This window comes from Panthera leo, chromosome A3, assembly GCF_018350215.1.
Source record: "Panthera leo isolate Ple1 chromosome A3, P.leo_Ple1_pat1.1, whole genome shotgun sequence".
NCBI lineage: Eukaryota > Metazoa > Chordata > Mammalia > Carnivora > Felidae > Panthera > Panthera leo.
The window spans coordinates 124,869,497-124,877,788 of NC_056681.1; positions in this window are offsets into that span (position 1 = coordinate 124,869,497).

Below are 8,292 nucleotides of genomic sequence, written 5' to 3' on the forward strand. Positions count from 1 at the left end.
CCTTGGTCATCACCCCAGTTGAAAAGACTCCGTTTGTTCTTGGAGATTTCATATGACCCTGAGTTTATTTCTCTCATTTCACTTGTTTCTATGGTATACTGTACTTGTTTGCTGGTCTTCTCTCCCTTCCACTCCCTTTATCAACTAAGAGGTCATCTTATTGAGAACTGAGATGCTCTTATTCATATTTCTATCCCTGTTCATACCTCTCACAGTACATGGTACATTACAGTTGTAAAGTAAGTGTTTTTGTTTTTTTTTTTCAAATTAGAGATTGTTACTTTGGCTGAATTTCCATAATCACATGAAATAAAGTAAAGAATTAGAGCATGTCAGTAGATAGTCCAAATGAAGTGTCTACTTTGACTGTGATATCTGACCATTGCTAAGTCAAATCTCATGACAACATTAACTTAGATGAGATTTACTAATTGAGCAAAGAAAAACACATATAAAGTTTTATGCCCACAAATATCATATCCATCAGTAAATCTTGGTTATGTTTGGCACATCTCAAAGAGCCCAGTGGATTGTAAAGATATTATTGATAAGATTCTATAAGCTTGTATCCTGTTATTAATTTTTATACCAAATTCCTATTGGTTTTAATGAGAATTCTGATTTCTTTTCTTTTTTTTTTAAACTATGACTCCATAAAAGTTTTAAGTGAGTTTGTTTTTAGTTCTATGAAGCATGTGTGGGTCCAACAGAGAAAAGTGCTTTTGGACATATTTATGGACCATATGTATTTATTCATCTAGAGACATTTGCATGAAAACTTCCCTCAAAGACCATAAACATGAAACATTACATGAATGTTTGCACCATTACGATTCTATTCCTCAATGTGATTACCATTATGATATTTATATGGTATTTGTCTTTGAGCTCAAATGAGTACATCTATTAAAAAATAGAAAAGAATTATTTCATGTCTGTATAGTTCTTAAGGATCAATGTTATTGCCATTTAACTAATGTGGAACTAAAGGGTGAAGAGGTGAAGCTAATTGCTTGAGAGCATGCAAGGTAATTTGGAGAATGTCTTTGTCCATAAAGATTCTAGCACAGCCTTCAAAGTGTGGTTCAATCCCACTTCCAATTGGTTTCCCTGGAAATTCTGAGTCACGTTGATCGTCCTGACTCTATATTGCATCTTTGGCTCTGTGTCTCTCTTCTGTTTTGTGGGCATTGGTCTTGTCTGCCCACCTACACTGCAAGTTCCTCTAGAGATATAAAAAGTGCTCATGAGCAGGTACCAGGGATAGTGAATAGAATAACCCAGTACAGTACCCTTTCAGAGTCTGTGGGAAGGAAAAGCAAATCCACAACTGTAGGCTTGAGGTAAGAGTGCTTTTGTGGAGAAAAGCATGGAGTGTCATTGGCTGTCAGAGAGGAGCCTGCTCACCCAAACTAACCATTCCCAGTTGATGCAACAGAGATTCACGGAGGGCAAGTAACGTGTCCAGTATAATGGCCCAGTAAATGGTACTTGTAGGAATTGAACCCCAATTGCAAAACCCCAGATCCCAGGCTTTTCTCTCTAGATGAAGTCACCCCTTTGTACACCCAAGGTGTCTTAACATGTGCATTCTGCACATATATAGCAGTCACAAGTATGTAGGAAATGGTTGTTTTGTGGAGTTATCGAATAGGAGGTGATGTTGTTTCCTACTCTATTTCATGCCAAACAGTAAAGTAATGCTAAATGACTCACCAAAGCATTTGCATGTTTTCAAAAGGTAAAAACCACCCTAGAGGCATGCTTTTCTAGAATGAAGGAGGTTAAGGAAAGGTTAGGACAGGCTATTATTCTATTTTTCTTGTGCTGATGAAATTGAAAGGAACAAACAAACAAGGCCATCATTACCCCACAGGGATGGAAGTAGGGGCAGAACTGGGGTCTTGCAATGAGTGATGTGGAGAAGGCTGTTCCAAAATTAGCGTGAGTCTGGCTGCTTCCATCTCTATCAATTTTAACTCTGTTTTTATGGGTATCGGGGAAGATTCAAGTGCAGGGTGCATTTTGGACATAAGTGGCCCATTTTTTATGCCCATTGCTCCATCATTAACCCTCCCACTTAGTCCTGGAAATGCAAAGCCCTCATCTTCCATCTGCTGCATGTTATTTATGATGATGCCTCCAATTATGTCCAATCGAGTTGCTGTCGATGATTAAAGGTAATAGGTAATAATAACTTGGCCTCATCATTACCACCATTATTATTAGGTCATTGATTGCAATAATTTCTAAAATTACCCCTTGGAATAAAATATGTTAAGCACCTGGTTTATCCTTTTTAGGAACATCTGCTCTAAATGTGTGATAGTGTAGGACTGAACGTGTCTTGCTCTGAAAGGAAAGCAAACAGTGTTGACATTGGGAGTCTTGTCTGTGCTGGTATGAATATATTGAGAGATGATGAAATAATGATCAGTCTCAAGTTCAATGTTGTAATTAAAGCTGTTTAAGGAAAAGGGAAAGAAATACACACACACACACACACACACACACACACACACACACACAATCCAGAATGTTCTGCAGCTACTGCAATCTCTGCTCCTTTAGAAAAGTTCACATCTTCACAGTGGCCGGATCTCGGCCATGGCAGTGCCTCTCCTGGTCCCTGTTAGTGGGCCATCAGGTATGTGTGAGTGGGGAGCGTGAGAGGCAGGAGAGATGACAGAGCCATAGATGGAGGTGGAGAGGGAAGTGGTCTATAGGAAATCCTTTGAGGAGGATTCTTTTCCTAACACCATGTTCCTGCCTCGGTTCTGGAAATCCCACCACTGGCTTTTCATTCCTTTTGATTAAGTGTTGCCTTCTGGTGGCTCCACTTTGGGAGTGAGCGTCTGCCATGTGAATGGGGGGAGGGGTGGTATGCACTGTGTGTTTACAATGCTCGGTGTGCTTTAATTCATGACATGCTTCCTGCCTTTATAGGGTTGCAAGTCACTGTGGAGACAGACACTGCACGTTCTTGGTGGTATAAGGTACTAGCGAAATATAAGCTCTGGAACGGTACTTAAAATATAGCTATTTTAAGCTTTTAGCTTGCCTACGCTGTCCAGTGTGGTAGCTACTAGCCACATGTGGCTATTTGTAGTCAAATTCATGAAAATGAAGTCAAACTAAAAATTGATTTGTCAGTTGCACTGATCTTATTTCAAAAGCTTAGTATCCAGTTTTGTCTAGTGGCTACCATTTTGGTCAGTGAAAATATAGAACATTTCCATCATCACAAAAAGTGCTATGGAGAGCACTGATAGGCCATTAGAAACTTTTAGTAAGTGAAGATTGAGTGTTGTGAACCTCTGCTAACTGCTGATTTGCCCTTGGAGTCCCAGAAAGCTTTGAGTATTTGAGTAACTGAGTCACAGATAGTCTGTCCCAGCTCTGTAGGGTTCAGACTCTTAAAAAATGATTTAAAAAAAGGCAAATAGGATATATGTCTCTGTTACCAATATATAAAATAAATGAGTGTCTAAGAAAGAACTGTTCTCATACTGTTGTCTCATTTACTACTCATAGTAATACTGAGAGAATGGGTAATACCCATTTTCTAAATGAATAAACAGGCCCAGAGAGATTATAATTTATCCAAGGCCACATAGACTGTCAGTGGCAGCTAGCATGCCATAATAAGTGATAGAGCCAGTCAGCCCTCAAGAATTCCTATTTTAATGCCTTCTCCAAAATATCCTACATACATACATGGAAACATATACACACACATATACATGTATTTACATTATATATATATATTCATATATTATAGATGATACCTGCCTTATATATGTACTTACATATTTCATATATAATGTTATATATATAAGTATATATATTTTTCATATAAAGTATTATGCCTCAAATGAACTCAATTATATCATGAGCAGACCAAATGCAAATTAAATCTGGAAAATGAAGAGAAAATATTTGTAACTTAAAAAATTCTGAATTAAGTTACTCTGCCAAATCTCTTATACTGGGTCAACAAAATGGAATTTATTTTCAAAAATAGCTATCGATCGGTGGTGATTGAAAAAGATTCATTGAGGGGCACCTGGGTGGCTCAGCTGACTGAGTGTCTGACTTTGGCTCAGGTCATGACCTCACTGTTCGTGAGTTTGAGCCCCATGTCAGGCTCCATGCTGACAGCTCAGAGCCTGGAGCCTGCTTCGGACTCTACATCTCCCTCTCTCTGCCTCTCCCTTGCTCATGCTCTGTCTCTCTCAAAAAATAAACATTAAAAAATTTTTTAAAGATTCATTGAGTTCAATACAAAATAGATTTTCTAATTTCATAAATTGTGCCATATTTTGGAATCACAGTGGTGGAAGTTTAACTTCCTTTTTAGTTTAAATCTTATAAGTTTTCTCTCTCTTTGACCAGCATCCGTTCTCTGCAGTTCAGTATGGCTCTGGACTGCTCTGCCCAGATCTGGGCGGCTCCCGGACCCCAGGCCATGATACCTCTGGTTTTTCACAGGCTTTGCGTATAAACCTTCTGATCGAATTCACAGAAACCAAGGAATATATATGTCACTGGTATATAAGTACTTGTGGAACTTCTATGTGACTCTAGGGGTATGATTTGGCCCTGGCATCCAGTCCCTTTAATACTTTCAGGGTCCCTGAAGAATGTCATATTTCAGGAAAGAGCTCTAGTCACGTTGTATCATTAAGTTTATATGGAGTGTTGTGGAATAACATTTAGCTTGATTCTGATAGAATAAAGGTGCAAATCCACATGCATAATTTAAGAGTAAAAATCCTTTTTCTGGTACCATATAAAATGCATGCCAGGTGTGAAAGGAGAACTGAAATGGTCTCCAAGGATGCTCTCTTGAAGGCCGCTGGGCTTTCTCCAGCCACTCCTCCTGGCCCCTGGGGCCGCCCTTCCCCACGGTGCATCCGCTATTGCTCCTAGGGACTTTTCAGAGATCCCCTTCATTCTCCCTTGCTCTTTCTCCACCGAAAGTAACAATTGAAAGTGAATTTCTGGAGGCTCAAACTGGAGCCACTTGCCACCTTTATTGTGCTGTGATGCAAAAGGGACCAGAGAAGAGAGAAAAGTTCTCTACGAGCTTCTGTGCTATGCTGGTGTAAGGAGTCATGTCCTTATTTGCAGAAGAATTTTAGCTTCAGCTAAGAGTGGAATGCTCAGAAAATCAATGTAAGATGGAGATTTCAGCACTACCATTCCGAAACAGTGGCTGAGCAGTTTGGCTGACTTGGAAGCATGGAATAGAAATATATGAGAAAGCATTTGTGTCCCCATTCCTTTCCTCCATCCTCCATCAGGCCTCCTTGTCTCTGAAATGGACTTCCATTTCTTCTAGCTGCATAGAGAGGCCATTCACTGCACAACTGGGCTTACCCTCAAGAAATATGATAGGCAGAGTTCCCTCTGGCTCCTCCAAACTCCTCCTTCTGGACCCACTTTCCCCCTTTTTAGGGTCTCACCTTCTTCCTTACCTCACTGTTTTTCTGCTTCTCAAGGTCACCCATGTCATAGAGGGAAAGAAATATAAGAACCTCTTCATAGTGAAGTGTTAGGGACTTACCAGGGCATTTACCTGTGAGCATCAGCATTTAAAGGGATAAACCAGCAAGGGAAGTGATTTGTTGAAAGCAATGAACAAAGTCAGGGTTCAGACCCTGTAGACCATGAATATGAGAGAAATTGCAGGTGAAGGTCTTCGCCAATATAGGGAAGCCCCATAAATGGGACTGCTGTCTTCTAAGCCATTGCCTGGCTGAGGGGAGGGAAGGGGGGCTTCTGTGGGGCCCGAGCGTCAGTCAGGAGGACCTAGATGAAAAGTCTGGAGTGGGGGAGGCCCACAGCCATGCAGCACTTGGAAGAAGAATAGGAACATGTGGTCCACTTGTGATCTGTGTTTACTCGTCTGTCTGGTGTGTCTGAGGAGAAGGCGCAGGCCAGCCAGAGGTCGGCGAGTCAAAACCCTTTGAAGACAGACCCAGCTTCTGAAATGGATCTGGCATTCCTTTGCTGGCTCCATGTCCTACAGTAGTCTGCATCCTTCCCAGCCCATCACCTTCTGCATGTGTCCCTGGTAGAAATGCAGGTATGCCAAGTTGTGACGCTCTTGAAGTTTCTGGAAGCAAACATTATTCTCTTGAGCCCCTTTCTCCCCGATAGCAGGGGTTTTCATCATTTATAGGCAGGCTTAAATGGAAGTCCAGTCACTCAGTGTTCTCCCCTTCATCGTTTGTCAGCCCAGAGTGGCATCTAAATGTTTTCAGAGGGGTTGGCATGTAGCTGATTAGGGCAAGGAGGTGGCATACTTGTCATTGACTTTTGTGGTCACCTGATGAGTTTTGTCTCATGCACAATGACACTGACCTGTGTCTCTCCTGCTGATGTCCAGGGTCTGTCCATGACTTCAGGTTTGTCCCACCCATGCCATCACTGCTGATGATCACCCCTTGTCAGTCCTCTTCTGATCCAAAACCTCCCTCAAAGACACAGGGTTTGTTTGGATGCTCTCCTGCATCCCTAGGGCTGGCGGACATTCAGAAGATGGTCTCAATCTCTTTCTTCCTGACTGGTCCCAACTTTCTCTCTTAATTCACGGCACTGAGAGATCAGAGAGGTCATATTAGAGAGGCTCTCAACTCAGCTGCTGGACAGGGAGTGAGATGCCAGTCCTCTCTGGTTACATTTTATATCTAGTTACCGTTTTTCAGCTTCCTTGGGGCTGGGCCTGGCCATAAATGAAGGGAAGAAAGAGGCACAAACCCCTTCTTTGAGATCTGTGCAATGACTACTAAATCATGCCCACTTTTCCATCTCAATTCTCTTGTCCCTCCAGCAGTTTAAAGTTATATACTTTTTGGAAGGAAATCTGCCTTCTTCCTTATACTACTATTTATAGTATAAGATTTGTATTCTAATTCCATCCAAGTTGTTGAAGACTCAGAAAAGCTTTTCTCTAACATAAAAGCCTGGCTCTCACAATGAAAGCCTTGGCTCTTGAGGTTATGCTCTGTGTTTCCTTAGTATATTTTAGAACTATAAAGTCAAACTTCAGTTCTTCTATTCTCTGTATTTTGTCCTTCCCTGAAGCAACAAGATCAGTTCAAAAATGAAAATCTAGGTTTTTAGGTAATGATTCCATGAAGAAACAAAGTTTGCAATAATGCATTGATTGCTATTTCAGAGAGTTACCCTGCTACACTCAGAATTGCTACAATTTGCTTTGCCCATTTAGTAATGTTCAGATTTTCATGAGAATTGGGGGAAGAAAGGTAGAGACCACTAGGAGTACCAAAGAGACAAAAATAGAAAGCTTCGAAAACATGGAAAGTGAGTAGACAATGAAATTATCTTTATGACTATGGATCTTTGTAAAAAGCATCATGAAAAAAAATGGGAAGCAAACTAGCTCTAACATTTAGTCTCCGTATCACATTGACAAGACAAACTTACTGGTTTCCTCATCCATGAAATGGGTATAATAATACTTGCCTTGTCTACTTCAGAAATATGTGTGCACATAGGAATCTGAAGAGATATTTAAAAATATTTTTTTTAATGTTCATTTTATTTTTGAGGGAAAAAGAGAATGATGGACAGAGCATGAGTGGGGGAGGGACAGAGAGAGAGGGAGACACAGAATCTGAAGCAGGCTCCAGGCTCTGAGCTGTCAGCACAGAGCCTGATACAGGGCTCGAACTCACGAACCATGAGATCATGACCTGAGCTGAAGTTGGATGCTTAACCGACTGAGCCACCCAGGTGCCCCTGAAGAGATATGTTTAATAAGCTTTGCTCTGTGTAGAGCAGATGTAGCTGGATCTAACCATGGCTGTATGAAACATGATGATTAAGAAAGACCATGTTCCATAAATGATGGATGCTCTCATTTTCAGTTTTAAGGATAATTATTTTCTTTCCAATCTTAACAGATCTTTTTCTCTCTCTTTCCTTTCATTCATTTTCTTTTCTCCCCAGGAAGAATTTAGGCAGTGTCCATTGTGGCATAGTCATTTCATGGTATTCATCTTCAAAGCTGACATATGGCACTACAGTCTGTGGTTGGACTTCTGGGTGACTTCTCAGTTACTGGGCAGTAGAGAAATTATTAGTGCTTGGTAAATAGGATGCACCCCACAGTGGATTGTGGGAAGTAAAAATAAAAGGGTAATAATATAGTACTTGCCCTTGAGAGATTCCAGATTCTACGAGGGAGACATGTTTACTCATTTATTCATTCAACAAATATTTATCAAGTCGTCTCATGTGTCAGGCACTATTCTATGTGCT